Source organism: Scardinius erythrophthalmus, assembly GCF_964197995.2.
Source record: "Scardinius erythrophthalmus genome assembly, chromosome: 11".
Classification (NCBI taxonomy): domain Eukaryota; kingdom Metazoa; phylum Chordata; class Actinopteri; order Cypriniformes; family Leuciscidae; genus Scardinius; species Scardinius erythrophthalmus.
The window spans coordinates 37,034,446-37,054,491 of record NC_138231.1 but is presented as its reverse complement, the minus strand read 5'-3'; the positions used below and the strand labels follow the sequence as shown (position 1 = coordinate 37,054,491).

General features: G+C 39.3%; 1 protein-coding gene across 1 annotated transcript in view; it reads left to right on the top strand.

Annotated features, from left to right (window-relative positions):
* capn3b (calpain 3b) overlaps positions 1–20,046 on the top strand; it is a 94,820-nt gene that overhangs the window by 14,086 nt on the left and 60,688 nt on the right. The gene's annotated exons all lie outside the window — the stretch shown is intronic.

Below are 20,046 nucleotides of genomic sequence, written 5' to 3'. Positions count from 1 at the left end.
ATGAAACATGACTTTTTTGTTACTCAAGAAGGCAATTTCCAATTTGCACCAAACTTCACACGTTTGATAAGAGTTCTGTCCTGAACACACATCCATGCTCATATTCAGCTATAGTCATAACGCCACCTACTGGCAACAGAAACTGACATGGTTAACACAGTAATGCAGTACTAACCACATAATTATTGTGTACTAAGCATGCTAGAAACAGACTAAACATGCTAGCAACACTTAGCTGAGTCATGAAGCATGCTATTATCACCATTATACAAAACATTTTGTAACTGACTTTGACATACTCTTACTATATATACCTCCTTAAATGTACATTTCCCAACCATGCTCTGTCTTCCTAAAGCCACAAAGTGTTGATGGCACGGGTGCGAGGGCCCTTTCATCGCTGCTTGCAGCTTTAATTAGGGCCCGAGCACCGATGGTGTGAGGACCCTCTTGGAATTGCTCTGTTTATTATTAGGGCCCGAGCACCGATGGTGTGAGGACCCTCTTGGAATTGCTCTGTTTATTATTATTATTATTAGGGCCCGAGCACCGATGGTGTGAGGACCCTCTTGGAATTGCTCTGTTTATTATTATTATTATTATTATTATTATTATTCTTCTTCTCCGCATTGAATTGCATTTTTGAGGGCCTAAACATGCTCGAAAACTCACGAAACTTTGCACACGCGTCAGAACTGGCGAAAATTTACATCTGATATAGGTTTCAGAATTGGACGGGGCAAAATGGCTCGATAGCGCCACCTATAAAAGTTCAACGGAGTGCGCCTCCCGCATCGTTCCACGTACGTGCACGAAATTCGGTACATACATGTAATTACCTAATACCTACAAAAAAGTCTCTTGGAGCGTAGCCCTAAACACAACAGGAAGTCAGCCATTTTGAACTTCCTCTCAGATTTTTGTGCAGTTTTTGCCATTTTCAGGCCTCGTACTTTAACGAACTCCTCCTACAGTTTTAATCTGATCATCTTCAAATTTGGTGAGTGTAATCTTCAGGCCTTTGCGACGTTAAATTGCGAAGATCTTGAGTTTTCGTCGAAGTGCGGGTCCTCGGCGGCCTGACAAATTTCGATGTTTCGCCATGAAACAGGAAGTTGCTGTAACTCAGGCATGGAATGTCCAATCTGCCCCAAACTTCACACTTTTGATAAGAGTTCTGTCCTGAACACATGACCATGCTCATATTCAGTTATAGTCATAGCGCCACCTGCTGGCAACAGGAAGTGACATGTTTAACACTGTTATGGACTCCTAATAACATATAAAAAAGTGCCAGCAAGTGCTAAACATGCTAACAACATACTAGAAGCATGCTAAAACATGCTAGCAAACTCTTAGCTAAGTGCTAAAGCATGCTATTATTGCAATTAAATAGGAATTTGCTGTAACTCAGGCATGGAATGTCCAATCTGCCCCAAACTTCACACTTTTGATAAGCGTTCTGTCCTGAACACATCTACATGAGAATATTCAGTTATAGTAATAGCGCCACCTACTGGTAACAGGAAGTGTCATGTTTAACACGTTGATGCCATTCTAGCAACATGTTAAAAATGCCATTGACTTCTAAACATGCTAGAAACATGTTAAAACATGCTAGCAATACTTAGCTAAGTGCTAAAGCATGCTAATTCAATGAAACAGGATGTTGTTGTTACTCAAGAAGGCAATGTCCAATCTGCACCAAACTTCACACTTTTGATAAGCGTTCTGTCCTGAACACATGACCATGCTTATATTCAGTTACAGTCATAGCGCCACCTGCTGGCAACAGGAAGTGACATGTTTAACACTGTTATGGACTCCTAATAACATATAAAAAAGTGCCAGCAAGTGTTAAACATGCTAACAACATACTACAAACATGCTAAAACATGCTAGCAAACTCTTAGCTAAGTGCTAAAGCATGCTATTATTGCAATTAAATAGGAATTTGCTGTAACTCAGGCATGGAATGTCCAATCTGCCCCAAACTTCACACGTTTGATAAGAATCATGGCCTGAACACATGTCTATGCTCAAATTTAGTTATAGTAATAGCGCCACCTACTGGCACCAGGAAGTGACATGTTTAACACGTTGATGCCGTTCTAGCAACATGTTAAAAATGCCATTGAGTTCTAAACATGCTAGAAACATGTTAAAACATGCTAGCAATACTTAGCTAAATGCTAAAGCATGCTAATTCAATGAAACAGGACTTTGTTGTTACTCAAGAAGGCAATGTACAATCTACCCCAAACTTCACACGTTTGATAAGAGTTATCTCTTGAACACATGTCCATGCTCATATTTAGTTATAGTCATAGCGCCACCTGCTGGCAACAGGAAGTGACGTTTAACACTGTTCTTGACTCCTAATAACATATAAAAAAATGCCAGTAGGTGCTAAACATCCTACCAACATACTAGAGACATGCTGAAACATACTAGCAAACACTTAGCTAAGTGCTAAAGAATGATATTACTGCAATTAAATATGAATTTGCTGTAACTCAGGCATGGAATGTCCAATCTGCCCCAAACTTCACACTTTTGATAAGAGTCATGGCCTGAATACATCTACATGAGAATGTTCATTTATAGTAATAGCGCCACCTACTGGCAACAGGAAGTGACATGTTTAACACATTGATGCCGTTCTAGCAACATGTTAAAAATGCCATTGAGTTCTAAACATGCTAGAAACATGTTAAAACATGCTAGCTAATGTTAAAACATGCTAGCAATACTTAGCTAAGTGGTAAAGCATGCTAATTCAATGAAACAGGATGTTGTTGTTACTCAAGAAGGCAATGTCCAATCTGCCCCAAACTTCACACTTTTGATAAGCGTTCTGTCCTGAACACATGACCATGCTCATATTCAGTTACAGTCATAGCGCCACCTGCTGGCAACAGGAAGTGACATGTTTAACACTGTTATGGACTCCTAATAACATATAAAAAAGTGCCAGCAAGTGTTAAACATGCTAACAACATACTAGAAAAATGCTAAAACATGCTAGCAAACTCTTAGCTAAGTGCTAAAGCATGCTATTATTGCAATTAAATAGGAATTTGCTGTAACTCAGACATGGAATGTCCAATCTGCCCCAAACTTCACACTTTTGATAAGAGTCATGGCCTGAATACATCTACATGAGAATGTTCATTTATAGTAATAGCGCCACCTACTGGCAACAGGAAGTGACATGTTTAACACATTGATGCCGTTCTAGCAACATGTTAAAAATGCCATTGAGTTCTAAACATGCTAGAAACATGTTAAAACATGCTAACAATGCTTAGCTAAGTGCTAAAGAATGCTAATTCAATGAAACATGACTTTTTTGTTACTCAAGAAGGCAATTTCCAATTTGCACCAAACTTCACACGTTTGATAAGAGTTCTGTCCTGAACACACATCCATGCTCATATTCAGCTATAGTCATAACGCCACCTACTGGCAACAGAAACTGACATGGTTAACACAGTAATGCAGTACTAACCACATAATTATTGTGTACTAAGCATGCTAGAAACAGACTAAACATGCTAGCAACACTTAGCTGAGTCATGAAGCATGCTATTATCACCATTATACAAAACATTTTGTAACTGACTTTGACATACTCTTACTATATATACCTCCTTAAATGTACATTTCCCAACCATGCTCTGTCTTCCTAAAGCCACAAAGTGTTGATGGCACGGGTGCGAGGGCCCTTTCATCGCTGCTTGCAGCTTTAATTATTATTATTATTCTTCTTCTCCGCATTGAATTGCATTTTTGAGGGCCTAAACATGCTCGAAAACTCACGAAACTTTGCACACGCGTCAGAACTGGCGAAAATTTACATCTGATATAGGTTTCAGAATTGGACGGGGCAAAATGGCTCGATAGCGCCACCTATAAAAGTTCAACGGAGTGCGCCTCCCGCATCGTTCCACGTACGTGCACGAAATTCGGTACATACATGTAATTACCTAATACCTACAAAAAAGTCTCTTGGAGCGTAGCCCTAAACACAACAGGAAGTCAGCCATTTTGAACTTCCTCTCAGATTTTTGTGCAGTTTTTGCCATTTTCAGGCCTCGTACTTTAACGAACTCCTCCTACAGTTTTAATCTGATCATCTTCAAATTTGGTGAGTGTAATCTTCAGGCCTTTGCGACGTTAAATTGCGAAGATCTTGAGTTTTCGTCGAAGTGCGGGTCCTCGGCGGCCTGACAAATTTCGATGTTTCGCCATGAAACAGGAAGTTGCTGTAACTCAGGCATGGAATGTCCAATCTGCCCCAAACTTCACACTTTTGATAAGAGTTCTGTCCTGAACACATGACCATGCTCATATTCAGTTATAGTCATAGCGCCACCTGCTGGCAACAGGAAGTGACATGTTTAACACTGTTATGGACTCCTAATAACATATAAAAAAGTGCCAGCAAGTGCTAAACATGCTAACAACATACTAGAAGCATGCTAAAACATGCTAGCAAACTCTTAGCTAAGTGCTAAAGCATGCTATTATTGCAATTAAATAGGAATTTGCTGTAACTCAGGCATGGAATGTCCAATCTGCCCCAAACTTCACACTTTTGATAAGCGTTCTGTCCTGAACACATCTACATGAGAATATTCAGTTATAGTAATAGCGCCACCTACTGGTAACAGGAAGTGTCATGTTTAACACGTTGATGCCATTCTAGCAACATGTTAAAAATGCCATTGACTTCTAAACATGCTAGAAACATGTTAAAACATGCTAGCAATACTTAGCTAAGTGCTAAAGCATGCTAATTCAATGAAACAGGATGTTGTTGTTACTCAAGAAGGCAATGTCCAATCTGCACCAAACTTCACACTTTTGATAAGCGTTCTGTCCTGAACACATGACCATGCTTATATTCAGTTACAGTCATAGCGCCACCTGCTGGCAACAGGAAGTGACATGTTTAACACTGTTATGGACTCCTAATAACATATAAAAAAGTGCCAGCAAGTGTTAAACATGCTAACAACATACTACAAACATGCTAAAACATGCTAGCAAACTCTTAGCTAAGTGCTAAAGCATGCTATTATTGCAATTAAATAGGAATTTGCTGTAACTCAGGCATGGAATGTCCAATCTGCCCCAAACTTCACACGTTTGATAAGAATCATGGCCTGAACACATGTCTATGCTCAAATTTAGTTATAGTAATAGCGCCACCTACTGGCACCAGGAAGTGACATGTTTAACACGTTGATGCCGTTCTAGCAACATGTTAAAAATGCCATTGAGTTCTAAACATGCTAGAAACATGTTAAAACATGCTAGCAATACTTAGCTAAATGCTAAAGCATGCTAATTCAATGAAACAGGACTTTGTTGTTACTCAAGAAGGCAATGTACAATCTACCCCAAACTTCACACGTTTGATAAGAGTTATCTCTTGAACACATGTCCATGCTCATATTTAGTTATAGTCATAGCGCCACCTGCTGGCAACAGGAAGTGACGTTTAACACTGTTCTTGACTCCTAATAACATATAAAAAAATGCCAGTAGGTGCTAAACATCCTACCAACATACTAGAGACATGCTGAAACATACTAGCAAACACTTAGCTAAGTGCTAAAGAATGATATTACTGCAATTAAATATGAATTTGCTGTAACTCAGGCATGGAATGTCCAATCTGCCCCAAACTTCACACTTTTGATAAGCGTTCTGTCCTGAACACATGACCATGCTTATATTCAGTTACAGTCATAGCGCCACCTGCTGGCAACAGGAAGTGACATGTTTAACACTTTTATGGACTCCTAATAACATATAAAAAAGTGCCAGCAAGTGTTAAACATGCTAACAACATACTAGAAACATGCTAAAACATGCTAGCAAACTCTTAGCTAAGTGCTAACGCATGCTATTATTGCAATTAAATAGGAATTTGCTGTAACTCAGGCATGGAATGTCCAATCTGCCCCAAACTTCACACTTTTGATAAGCGTTCTGTCCTGAACATATCTACATGAGAATATTCAGTTATAGTAATAGCGCCACCTGCTGGCAACAGGAAGTGACGTTTAACACTGTTCTTGACTCCTAATAACATATAAAAAAATGCCAGTAGGTGCTAAACATCCTACCAACATACTATAGACATGCTAAAACATACTAGCAAACACTTAGCTAAGTGCTAAAGAATGATATTACTGCAATTAAATATGAATTTGCTGTAACTCAGGCATGGAATGTCCAATCTGCCCCAAACTTCACACTTTTGATAAGCGTTCTGTCCTGAACACATGACCATGCTTATATTCAGTTACAGTCATAGCGCCACCTGCTGGCAACAGGAAGTGACATGTTTAACACTGTTATGGACTCCTAATAACATATAAAAGAGTGCCAGCAAGTGTTAAACATGCTAACAACATACTAGAAACATGCTAAAACATGCTAGCAAACTCTTAGCCAAGTGCTAAAGCATGCTATTATTGCAATTAAATAGGAATTTGCTGTAACTCAGGCATGGAATGTCCAATCTGCCCCAAACTTCACACTTTTGATAAGAGTCATGGCCTGAACACATCTACATGAGAATGTTCAATTATAGTAATAGCGCCACCAACTGGCAACAGGAAGTGACATGTTTAACACTTTGATGCCGTTCTAGCAACATGTTAAAAATGCCATTGAGTTCTAAACATGCTAGAAACATGTTAAAACATGCTAACAATGCTTAGCTAAGTGCTAAAGCATGCTAATTCAATGAAACATGACTTTGTTGTTACTCAAGAAGGCAATGTCCAATTTGCACCAAACTTCACACGTTTGATAAGAGTTCTGTCCTGAACACACATCCAAGCTCATATTCAGTTATAGTCATAACGCCACCTACTGGCAACAGAAACTGACATGGTTAACACAGTAATGCAGTACTAACCACATAATTATTGTGTACTAAGCATGCTAGAAACACACTAAACATGCTAGCAACACTTAGCTGAGTCATGAAGCATGCTATTATCACCATTATACAAAACATTTTGTAACTGACTTTGACATACTCTTACTATATATACCTCCTTAAATGTACATTTCCCAACCATGCTCTGTCTTCCTAAAGCCACCGAGTGTTGATGGCACGGGTGCGAGGGCCCTTTCATCGCTGCTTGCAGCTTTAATTATTATTATTCTTCTTCTTCTTCTTCTCCGCATTGAATTGCATTTTTGAGGGCCTAAACATGCTCGAAAACTCACGAAACTTTGCACACGCGTCAGAACTGGCGAAAATTTACATCTGATATAGGTTTAAGAATTGGACGGGGCAAAATGGCTCGATAGCGCCACCTATAAAAGTTCAACGGAGTGCGCCTCCCGCAACGTTCCACGTACGTGCACGAAATTCGGTACATACGTGTAATGACCTAATACCTACAAAAAAGTCTCTTGAAGCATAGCCCTAAACACAACAGGAAGTCAGCCATTTTGAACTTCCTCTCAGATTTTTGTGCAGTTTTTGCCATTTTCAGGCCTCGTACTTTAACGAACTCCTCCTACAGTTTTAATCTGATCATCTTCAAATTTGGTGAGTGTAATCTTAAGGCCTTTGCGACGTTAAATTGCGAAGATCTTGAGTTTTCGTCAAAGGGCGGGTCCTCGGCGGCCTGACAAATTTCGATGTTTCGCCATGAAACAGGAAGTTGCTGTAACTCAGGCATGGAATGTCCAATCTGCCCCAAACTTCACACTTTTGATAAGCATTCTGTCCTGAACACATGACCATGCTCATATTCAGTTACAGTCATAGCGCCACCTGCTGGCAACAGGAAGTGACATGTTTAACACTGTTATGGACTCCTAATAACATATAAAAAAGTGCCAGCAAGTGCTAAACATGCTAACAACATACTAGAAGCATGCTAAAACATGCTAGCAAACTCTTAGCTAAGTGCTAAAGCATGCTATTATTGCAATTAAATAGGAATTTGCTGTAACCCAGGCATGGAATGTCCAATCTGCCCCAAACTTCACACGTTTGATAAGAATCATGGCCTGAACACATGTCTATGCTCAAATTCAGTTATAGTAATAGCGCCACCTACTGGTAACAGGAAGTGTCATGTTTAACACGTTGATGCCATTCTAGCAACATGTTAAAAATGCCATTGAGTTCTAAACATGTTAGAAACATATTAAAACATGCTAGCAATACTTAGCTAAGTGCTAAAGCATGCTAATTCAATGAAACAGGACTTTGTTGTTACTCAAGAAGGCAATGTACAATCTACCCCAAACTTCACACGTTTGATAAGAGTTATCTTTTGAACACATGTCCATGCTCATATTTAGTTATAGTCATAGCGCCACCTGCTGGCAAAAGGAAGGGATGTTTAACACTGTTCTTGACTCCTAATAACATATAAAAAAATGCCAGTAGGTGCTAAACATCCTACCAACATACTAGAGACATGATAAAACATACTAGCAAACACTTAGCTAAGTGCTAAAGAATGATATTACTGCAATTAAATATGAATTTGCTGTAACTCAGGCATGGAATGTCCAATCTGCCCCAAACTTCACACTTTTGATAAGCGTTCTGTCCTGAACACATGACCATGCTTATATTCAGTTACAGACATAGCGCCACCTGCTGGCAACAGGAAGTGACATGTTTAACACTGTTATGGACTCCTAATAACATATAAAAAAGTGCCAGCAAGTTTTAAACATGCTAACAACATATTATAAACATGCTAAAACATGCTAGCAAACTCTTAGCTAAGTGCTAAAGCATGCTATTATTGCAATTAAATAGGCATTTGCTGTAACTCAGGCATGGAATGTCCAATCTGCCCCAAACTTCACACTTTTGATAAGAGTCATGGCCTGAATACATCTACATGAGAATGTTCATTTATAGTAATAGCGCCACCTACTGGCAACAGGAAGTGACATGTTTAACACGTTGATGCCGTTCTAGCAACATGTTAAAAATGCCATTGAGTTCTAAACATGCTAGAAACATGTTAAAACATGCTAACAATGCTTAGCTAAGTGCTAAAGAATGCTAATTCAATGAAACATGACTTTTTTGTTACTCAAGAAGGCAATTTCCAATTTGCACCAAACTTCACACGTTTGATAAGAGTTCTGTCCTGAACACACATCCATGCTCATATTCAGCAATAGTCATAACGCCACCTATTGGCAACAGAAACTGACATGGTTAACACAGTAATGCAGTACTAACCACATAATTATTGTGTACTAAGCATGCTAGAAACAGACTAAACATGCTAGCAACACTTAGCTGAGTCATGAAGCATGCTATTATCACCATTATACAAAACATTTTGTTACTAACTTTGTCATACTCTTACTATATATACCTCCTTAAATGTACATTTCCCAACCATGCTCTGTCTTCCTAAAGCCACCGAGTGTTGATGGCACGGGTGCGAGGGCCCTTTCATCGCTGCTTGCAGCTTTAATTATTATTATTATTATTAGGGCCCGAGCACCGATGGTGTGAGGACCCTCTTGGAATTGCTCTGTTTATTATTATTATTAGGGCCCGAGCACCGATGGTGTGAGGACCCTCTTGGAATTGCTCTGTTTATTATTATTATTATTATTATTATTATTATTCTTCTTCTCCGCATTGAATTGCATTTTTGAGGGCCTAAACATGCTCGAAAACTCACGAAACTTTGCACACGCGTCAGAACTGGCGAAAATTTACATCTGATATAGGTTTCAGAATTGGACGGGGCAAAATGGCTCGATAGCGCCACCTATAAAAGTTCAACGGAGTGCGCCTCCCGCATCGTTCCACGTACGTGCACGAAATTCGGTACATATATGTAATTACCTAATACCTACAAAAAAGTCTCTTGGAGCGTAGCCCTAAACACAACAGGAAGTCAGCCATTTTGAACTTCCTCTCAGATTTTTGTGCAGTTTTTGCCATTTTCAGGCCTCGTACTTTAACGAACTCCTCCTACAGTTTTAATCTGATCATCTTCAAATTTGGTGAGTGTAAACTTCAGGCCTTTGCGACGTTAAATTGCGAAGATCTTGAGTTTTCGTCGAAGTGCGGGTCCTCGGCGGCCTGACAAATTTCGATGTTTCGCCATGAAACAGGAAGTTGCTGTAACTCAGGCATGGAATGTCCAATCTGCCCCAAACTTCACACTTTTGATAAGAGTTCTGTCCTGAACACATGACCATGCTCATATTCAGTTATAGTCATAGCGCCACCTGCTGGCAACAGGAAGTGACATGTTTAACACTGTTATGGACTCCTAATAACATATAAAAAGGTGCCAGCAAGTGCTAAACATGCTAACAACATACTAGAAGCATGCTAAAACATGCTAGCAAACTCTTAGCTAAGTGCTAAAGCATGCTATTATTGCAATTAAATAGGAATTTGCTGTAACTCAGGCATGGAATGTCCAATCTGCCCCAAACTTCACACTTTTGATAAGCGTTCTGTCCTGAACACATCTACATGAGAATATTCAGTTATAGTAATAGCGCCACCTACTGGTAACAGGAAGTGTCATGTTTAACACGTTGATGCCATTCTAGCAACATGTTAAAAATGCCATTGACTTCTAAACATGCTAGAAACATGTTAAAACATGTTAGCAATACTTAGCTAAGTGCTAAAGCATGCTAATTCAATGAAACAGGATGTTGTTGTTACTCAAGAAGGCAATGTCCAATCTGCACCAAACTTCACACGTTTGATAAGAATCATGGCCTGAACACATGTCTATGCTCAAATTTAGTTATAGTAATAGCGCCACCTACTGGCACCAGGAAGTGACATGTTTAACACGTTGATGCCGTTCTAGCAACATGTTAAAAATGCCATTGAGTTCTAAACATGCTAGAAACATGTTAAAACATGCTAGCAATACTTAGCTAAATGCTAAAGCATGCTAATTCAATGAAACAGGACTTTGTTGTTACTCAAAAAGGCAATGTACAATGTACCCCAAACTTCACACGTTTGATAAGAGTTATCTCTTGAACACATGTCCATGCTCATATTTAGTTATAGTCATAGCGCCACCTGCTGGCAACAGGAAGTGACGTTTAACACTGTTCTTGACTCCTAATAACATATAAAAAAATGCCAGTAGGTGCTAAACATCCTACCAACATACTAGAGTCATGCTGAAACATACTAGCAAACACTTAGCTAAGTGCTAAAGAATGATATTACTGCAATTAAATATGAATTTGCTGTAACTCAGGCATGGAATGTCCAATCTGCCCCAAACTTCACACTTTTGATAAGCGTTCTGTCCTGAACACATGACCATGCTTATATTCAGTTACAGTCATAGCGCCACCTGCTGGCAACAGGAAGTGACATGTTTAACACTGTTATGGACTCCTAATAACATATAAAAAAGTGCCAGCAAGTGTTAAACATGCTAACAACATACTAGAAACATGCTAAAACATGCTAGCAAACACTTAGCTAAGTGTTAAAGAATGATATTACTGTAATTAAATATGAATTTGCTGTAACTCAGGCAAGGAATGTCCAATCTGCCCCAAACTTCACACTTTTGATAAGCGTTCTGTCCTGAACACATGATCATGCTTACAGTCATAGCGCCACCTGCTGGCAGCAGGAAGTGACATGTTTAACACTGTTATGGACTCCTAATAACATATAAAAAAGTGCCAGCGAGTGCTAAACATGCTAACAACATACTAGAAACATGCTAAAACATGCTAGCAAACTCTTAGCTAAGTGCTAAAGCATGCTATTATTGCAATTAAATAGGAATTTGCTGTAATTCAGGCATGGAATGTCCAATCTGCCCCAAACTTCACACATTTGATAAGAATCATGGCCTGAACACATGTCTATGCTCAAATTCAGTTATAGTAATAGCGCCACCTACTGGCAACAGGAAGTGACATGTTTAACACTTTTATGCCGTTCTAGCAACATGTTAAAAATGCCATTGAGTTCTAAACATGCTAGAAACATGTTAAAACATGCTAACAATGCTTAGCTAAGTGCTAAAGAATGTTAATTCAATGAAACATGACTTTGTTGTTACTCAAGAAGGCAATGTCCAATTTGCACCAAACTTCACACGTTTGATAAGAGTTCTGTCCTGAACACACATCCATGCTCATATTCAGTTATAGCCATAACGCCACCTACTGGCAACAGAAACTGACATGGTTAACACAGTAATGCAGTACTAACCACATAATTATTGTGTACTAAGCATGCTAGAAACAGACTAAACATGCTAGCAACACTTAGCTGAGTCATGAAGCATGCTATTATCACCATTATACAAAACATTTTGTAACTGACTTTGACATACTCTTACTATATATACCTCCTTAAATGTACATTTCCCAACCATGCTCTGTCTTCCTAAAGCCACCGAGTGTTGATGGCACGGGTGCGAGGGCCCTTTCATCGCTGCTTGCAGCTTTAATTATTATTATTATTATTCTTCTTCTCCGCATTGAATTGCATTTTTGAGGGCCTAAACATGCGCGAAAACTCACGAAACTTTGCACACGCGTCAGAACTGGCGAAAATTTACATCTGATATAGGTTTCAGAATTGGACGGGGCAAAACGGCTCGATAGCGCCACCTATAAAAGTTCAACGGAGTGCGCCTCCCGCAACGTTCCACGTACGTGCACGAAATTCGGTACATACATGTAATGACCTAATACCTACAAAAAAGTCTCTTGGAGCATAGCCCTAAACCCAACAGGAAGTCAGCCATTTTGAACTTCCTCCCAGATTTTTGTGCAGTTTTTGACATTTTCAGGCCTCATACTTTAACGAACTCCTCCTACAGTTTTAATCTGATCATCTTCAAATTTGGTGAGTGTAATCTTAAGGTCTTTGCGACGTTAAATTGCGAAGATCTTGAGTTTTCGTCGAAGGGCGGGTCCTCGGCGGCCTGACAAATTTTGATGTTTCGCCATGAAACAGGAAGTTGCTGTAACTCAGGCATGGAATGCCCAATCTGCCCCAAACTTCATACGTTTGATAAGAGTTCTGTCCTGAACACATGACCATGCTCATATTCAGTTATAGTCATAGCGCCACCTGCTGGCAACAGAAAGTGACATGTTTAACACTGTTATGGACTCCTAATAACATATAAAAAAGTGCCAGCAAGTGCTAAACATAATAACAACATACTAGAAGCATGCTAAAACATGCTAGCAAACTCTTAGCTAAGTGCTAAAGCATGCTATTATTGCAATTAAATAGGAATTTGCTGTAACTCAGGCATGGAATGTCCAATCTGCCCCAAACTTCACACTTTTGATAAGCGTTCTGTCCTGAACATATCTACATGAGAATATTCAGTTATAGTAATAGCGCCACCTACTGGTAACAGGAAGTGTCATGTTTAACACGTTGATGCCATTCTAGCAACATGTTAAAAATGCCATTGACTTCTAAACATGCTAGAAACATGTTAAAACATACTAGCAATACTTAGCTAAGTGCTAAAGCATGCTAATTCAATGAAACAGGATGTTGTTGTTACTCAAGAAGGCAATGTCCAATCTGCGCCAAACTTCACACTTTTAATAAACGTTCTGTCCTGAACACATGACCATGCTCATATTCAGTTATAGTCATAGCGCCACCTGCTGGCAACAGGAAGTGACATGTTTAACACTGTTATGGATTCCTAATAACATATAAAAAAGTGCCAGCAAGTGCTAAACATGCTAACAACATACTAGAAGCATGCTAAAACATGCTAGCAAACTCTTAGCTAAGTGCTAAAGCATGCTATTATTGCAATTAAATAGGAATTTGCTGTAACTCAGGCATGGAATGTCCAATCTGCCCAAAACTTCACACTTTTGATAAGCGTTCTGTCCTGAACATATCTACATGAGAATATTCAGTTATAGTAATAGCGCCACCTACTGGTAACAGGAAGTGTCATGTTTAACACGTTGATGCCATTCTAGCAACATGTTAAAAATGCCATTGACTTCTAAACATGCTAGAAACATGTTAAAACATACTAGCAATACTTAGCTAAGTGCTAAAGCATGCTAATTCAATGAAACAGGATGTTGTTGTTACTCAAGAAGGCAATGTCCAATCTGCGCCAAACTTCACACTTTTAATAAACGTTCTGTCCTGAACACATGACCATGCTCATATTCAGTTATAGTCATAGCGCCACCTGCTGGCAACAGGAAGTGACATGTTTAACACTGTTATGGACTCCTAATAACATATAAAAAAGTGCCAGCAAGTGCTAAACATGCTAACAACATACTAGAAGCATGCTAAAACATGCTAGCAAACTCTTAGCTAAGTGCTAAAGCATGCTATTATTGCAATTAAATAGGAATTTGCTGTAACTCAGGCATGGAATGTCCAATCTGCCCCAAACTTCACACTTTTGATAAGCGTTCTGTCCTGAACATATCTACATGAGAATATTCAGTTATAGTAATAGCGCCACCTGCTGGCAACAGGAAGTGACGTTTAACACTGTTCTTGACTCCTAATAAAATATAAAAAAATGCCAGTAGGTGCTAAACATCCTACCAACATACTATAGACATGCTAAAACATACTAGCAAACACTTAGCTAAGTGCTAAAGAATGATATTACTGCAATTAAATATGAATTTGCTGTAACTCAGGCATGGAATGTCCAATCTGCCCCAAACTTCACACTTTTGATAAGCGTTCTGTCCTGAACACATGACCATGCTTATATTCAGTTACAGTCATAGCGCCACCTGCTGGCAACAGGAAGTGACATGTTTAACACTGTTATGGACTCCTAATAACATATAAAAAAGTGCCAGCAAGTGTTAAACATGCTAACAACATACTAGAAACATGCTAAAACATGCTAGCAAACTCTTAGCCAAGTGCTAAAGCATGCTATTATTGCAATTAAATAGGAATTTGCTGTAACTCAGGCATGGAATGTCCAATCTGCCCCAAACTTCACACTTTTGATAAGAGTCATGGCCTGAACACATCTACATGAGAATGTTCAATTATAGTAATAGCGCCACCAACTGGCAACAGGAAGTGACATGTTTAACACGTTGATGCCGTTCTAGCAACATGTTAAAAATGCCATTGAGTTCTAAACATGCTAGAAACATGTTAAAACATGCTAACAATGCTTAGCTAAGTGCTAAAGCATGCTAATTCAATTAAACATGACTTTGTTGTTACTCAAGAAGGCAATGTCCAATTTGCACCAAACTTCACACGTTTGATAAGAGTTCTGTCCTGAACACACATCCAAGCTCATATTCAGTTATAGTCATAACGCCACCTACTGGCAACAGAAACTGACATGGTTAACACAGTAATGCAGTACTAACCACATAATTATTGTGTACTAAGCATGCTAGAAACACACTAAACATGCTAGCAACACTTAGCTGAGTCATGAAGCATGCTATTATCACCATTATACAAAACATTTTGTAACTGACTTTGACATACTCTTACTATATATACCTCCTTAAATGTACATTTCCCAACCATGCTCTGTCTTCCTAAAGCCACCGAGTGTTGATGGCACGGGTGCGAGGGCCCTTTCATCGCTGCTTGCAGCTTTAATTAGGGCCCGAGCACCGATGGTGTGAGGACCCTCTTGGAATTGCTCTGTTTATTATTAGGGCCCGAGCACCGATGGTGTGAGGACCCTCTTGGAATTGCTCTGTTTATTATTATTATTATTATTAGGGCCCGAGCACCGATGGTGTGAGGACCCTCTTGGAATTGCTCTGTTTATTATTATTATTATTATTATTATTATTATTCTTCTTCTCCGCATTGAATTGCATTTTTGAGGGCCTAAACATGCGCGAAAACTCACGAAACTTTGCACACGCGTCAGAACTGGCGAAAATTTACATCTGATATAGGTTTCAGAATTGGACGGGGCAAAACGGCTCGATAGCGCCACCTATAAAAGTTCAACGGAGTGCGCCTCCCGCAACGTTCCACGTACGTGCACGAAATTCGGTACATACATGTAATGACCTAATACCTACAAAAAAGTCTCTTGGAGCATAGCCCTAAACCCAACAGGAAGTCAGCCATTTTGAACTTCCTCCCAGATTTTTGTGCAGTTTTTGACATTTTCAGGCCTCGTACTTTAACGAACTCCTCCTACAGTTTTAATCTGATCATCTTCAAATTTGGTGAGTGTAATCTTAAGGCCTTTGCGACGTTAAATTGCGAAGATCTTGAGTTTTCGTCGAAGGGCGGGTCCTCGGCGGCCTGACAAATTTTGATGTTTCGCCATGAAACAGGAAGTTGCTGTAACTCAGGCATGGAATGTCCAATCTGCCCCAAACTTCATACGTTTGATAAGAGTTCTGTCCTGAACACATGACCATGCTCATATTCAGTTATAGTCATAGCGCCACCTGCTGGCAACAGGAAGTGACATGTTTAACACTGTTATGGACTCCTAATAACATATAAAAAAGTGCCAGCAAGTGCTAAACATGCTAACAACATACTAGAAGCATGCTAAAACATGCTAGCAAACTCTTAGCTAAGTGCTAAAGCATGCTATTATTGCAATTAAATAGGAATTTGCTGTAACTCAGGCATGGAATGTCCAATCTGCCCCAAACTTCACACTTTTGATAAGCGTTCTGTCCTGAACATATCTACATGAGAATATTCAGTTATAGTAATAGCGCCACCTACTGGTAACAGGAAGTGTCATGTTTAACACGTTGATGCCATTCTAGCAACATGTTAAAAATGCCATTGACTTCTAAACATGCTAGAAACATGTTAAAACATACTAGCAATACTTAGCTAAGTGCTAAAGCATGCTAATTCAATGAAACAGGATGTTGTTGTTACTCAAGAAGGCAATGTCCAATCTGCGCCAGACTTCACACTTTTAATAAACGTTCTGTCCTGAACACATGACCATGCTCATATTCAGTTATAGTCATAGCGCCACCTGCTGGCAACAGGAAGTGACATGTTTAACACTGTTATGGACTCCTAATAACATATAAAAAAGTGCCAGCAAGTGCTAAACATGCTAACAACATACTAGAAGCATGCTAAAACATGCTAGCAAACTCTTAGCTAAGTGCTAAAGCATGCTATTATTGCAATTAAATAGGAATTTGCTGTAACTCAGGCATGGAATGTCCAATCTGCCCCAAACTTCACACTTTTGATAAGCGTTCTGTCCTGAACATATCTACATGAGAATATTCAGTTATAGTAATAGCGCCACCTACTGGTAACAGGAAGTGTCATGTTTAACACGTTGATGCCATTCTAGCAACATGTTAAAAATGCCATTGACTTCTAAACATGCTAGAAACATGTTAAAACATACTAGCAATACTTAGCTAAGTGCTAAAGCATGCTAATTCAATGAAACAGGACTTTGTTGTTACTCAAGAAGGCAATGTACAATCTACCCCAAACGTCACACGTTTGATAAGAGTTATCTCTTGAACACATGTCCATGCTCATATTTAGTTATAGTCATAGCGCCACCTGCTGGCAACAGGAAGTGACGTTTAACACTGTTCTTGACTCCTAATAACATATAAAAAATGCCAGTAGGTGCTAAACATCCTACCAACATACTATAGACATGCTAAAACATACTAGCAAACACTTAGCTAAGTGCTAAAGAATGATATTACTGCAATTAAATATGAATTTGCTGTAACTCAGGCATGGAATGTCCAATCTGCCCCAAACTTCACACTTTTGATAAGCGTTCTGTCCTGAACACATGACCATGCTTATATTCAGTTACAGTCATAGCGCCACCTGCTGGCAACAGGAAGTGACATGTTTAACACTGTTATGGACTCCTAATAACATATAAAAAAGTGCCAGCAAGTGTTAAACATGCTAACAACATACTAGAAACATGCTAAAACATGCTAGCAAACTCTTAGCCAAGTGCTAAAGCATGATATTATTGCAATTAAATAGGAATTTGCTGTAACTCAGGCATGGAATGTCCAATCTGCCCCAAACTTCACACTTTTGATAAGAGTCATGGCCTGAACACATCTACATGAGAATGTTCAATTATAGTAATAGCGCCACCAACTGGCAACAGGAAGTGACATGTTTAACACGTTGATGCCGTTCTAGCAACATGTTAAAAATGCCATTGAGTTCTAAACATGCTAGAAACATGTTAAAACATGCTAACAATGCTTAGCTAAGTGCTAAAGCATGCTAATTCAATGAAACATGACTTTGTTGTTACTCAAGAAGGCAATGTCCAATTTGCACCAAACTTCACACGTTTGATAAGAGTTCTGTCCTGAACACACATCCAAGCTCATATTCAGTTATAGTCATAACGCCACCTACTGGCAACAGAAACTGACATGGTTAACACAGTAATGCAGTACTAACCACATAATTATTGTGTACTAAGCATGCTAGAAACACACTAAACATGCTAGCAACACTTAGCTGAGTCATGAAGCATGCTATTATCACCATTATACAAAACATTTTGTAACTGACTTTGACATACTCTTACTATATATACCTCCTTAAATGTACATTTCCCAACCATGCTCTGTCTTCCTAAAGCCACCGAGTGTTGATGGCACGGGTGCGAGGGCCCTTTCATCGCTGCTTGCAGCTTTAATTATTATTATTATTCTTCTTCTCCGCATTGAATTGCATTTTTGAGGGCCTAAACATGCGCGAAAACTCACGAAACTTTGCACACGCGTCAGAACTGGCGAAAATTTACATCTGATATAGGTTTCAGAATTGGACGGGGCAAAACGGCTCGATAGCGCCACCTATAAAAGTTCAACGGAGTGCGCCTCCCGCAACGTTCCACGTACGTGCACGAAATTCGGTACATACATGTAATGACCTAATACCTACAAAAAAGTCTCTTGGAGCATAGCCCTAAACACAACAGGAAGTCAGCCATTTTCAACTTCCTCTCAGATTTTTGTGCAGTTTTTGCCATTTTCAGGCCTCGTACTTTAACGAACTCCTCCTACAGTTTTAATCTGATCATCTTCAAATTTGGTGAGTGTAATCTTAAGGCCTTTGCGACGTTAAATTGCGAAGATCTTGAGTTTTCGTCGAAGGGCGGGTCCTCGGCGGCCTGACAAATTTCGATGTTTCGCCATGAAACAGGAAGTTGCTGTAACTCAGGCATGGAATGTCCAATCTGCCCCAAACTTCACACGTTTGATAAGAGTTCTGTCCTGAACACATGACCATGCTCATATTCAGTTACAGTCATAGCGCCACCTGCTGGCAACAGGAAGTGACATGTTTAACACTGTTATGGACTCCTAATAACATATAAAAAAGTGCCAGCAAGTGCTAAACATGCTAACAACATACTAGAAGCATGCTAAAACATGCTAGCAAACTCTTAGCTAAGTGCTAAAGCATGCTATTATTGCAATTAAATAGGAATTTGCTGTAACTCAGGCATGGAATGTCCAATCTGCCCCAAACTTCACACTTTTGATAAGCGTTCTGTCCTGAACATATCTACATGAGAATATTCAGTTATAGTAATAGCGCCACCTACTGGTAACAGGAAGTGTCATGTTTAACACGTTGATGCCATTCTAGCAACATGTTAAAAATGCCATTGACTTCTAAACATGCTAGAAACATGTTAAAACATACTAGCAATACTTAGCTAAGTGCTAAAGCATGCTAATTCAATGAAACAGGATGTTGTTGTTACTCAAGAAGGCAATGTCCAATCTGCGCCAAACTTCACACTTTTAATAAACGTTCTGTCCTGAACACATGACCATGCTCATATTCAGTTATAGTCATAGCGCCACCTGCTGGCAACAGGAAGTGACATGTTTAACACTGTTATGGACTCCTAATAACATATAAAAAAGTGCCAGCAAGTGCTAAACATGCTAACAACATACTAGAAGCATGCTAAAACATGCTAGCAAACTCTTAGCTAAGTGCTAAAGCATGCTATTATTGCAATTAAATAGGAATTTGCTGTA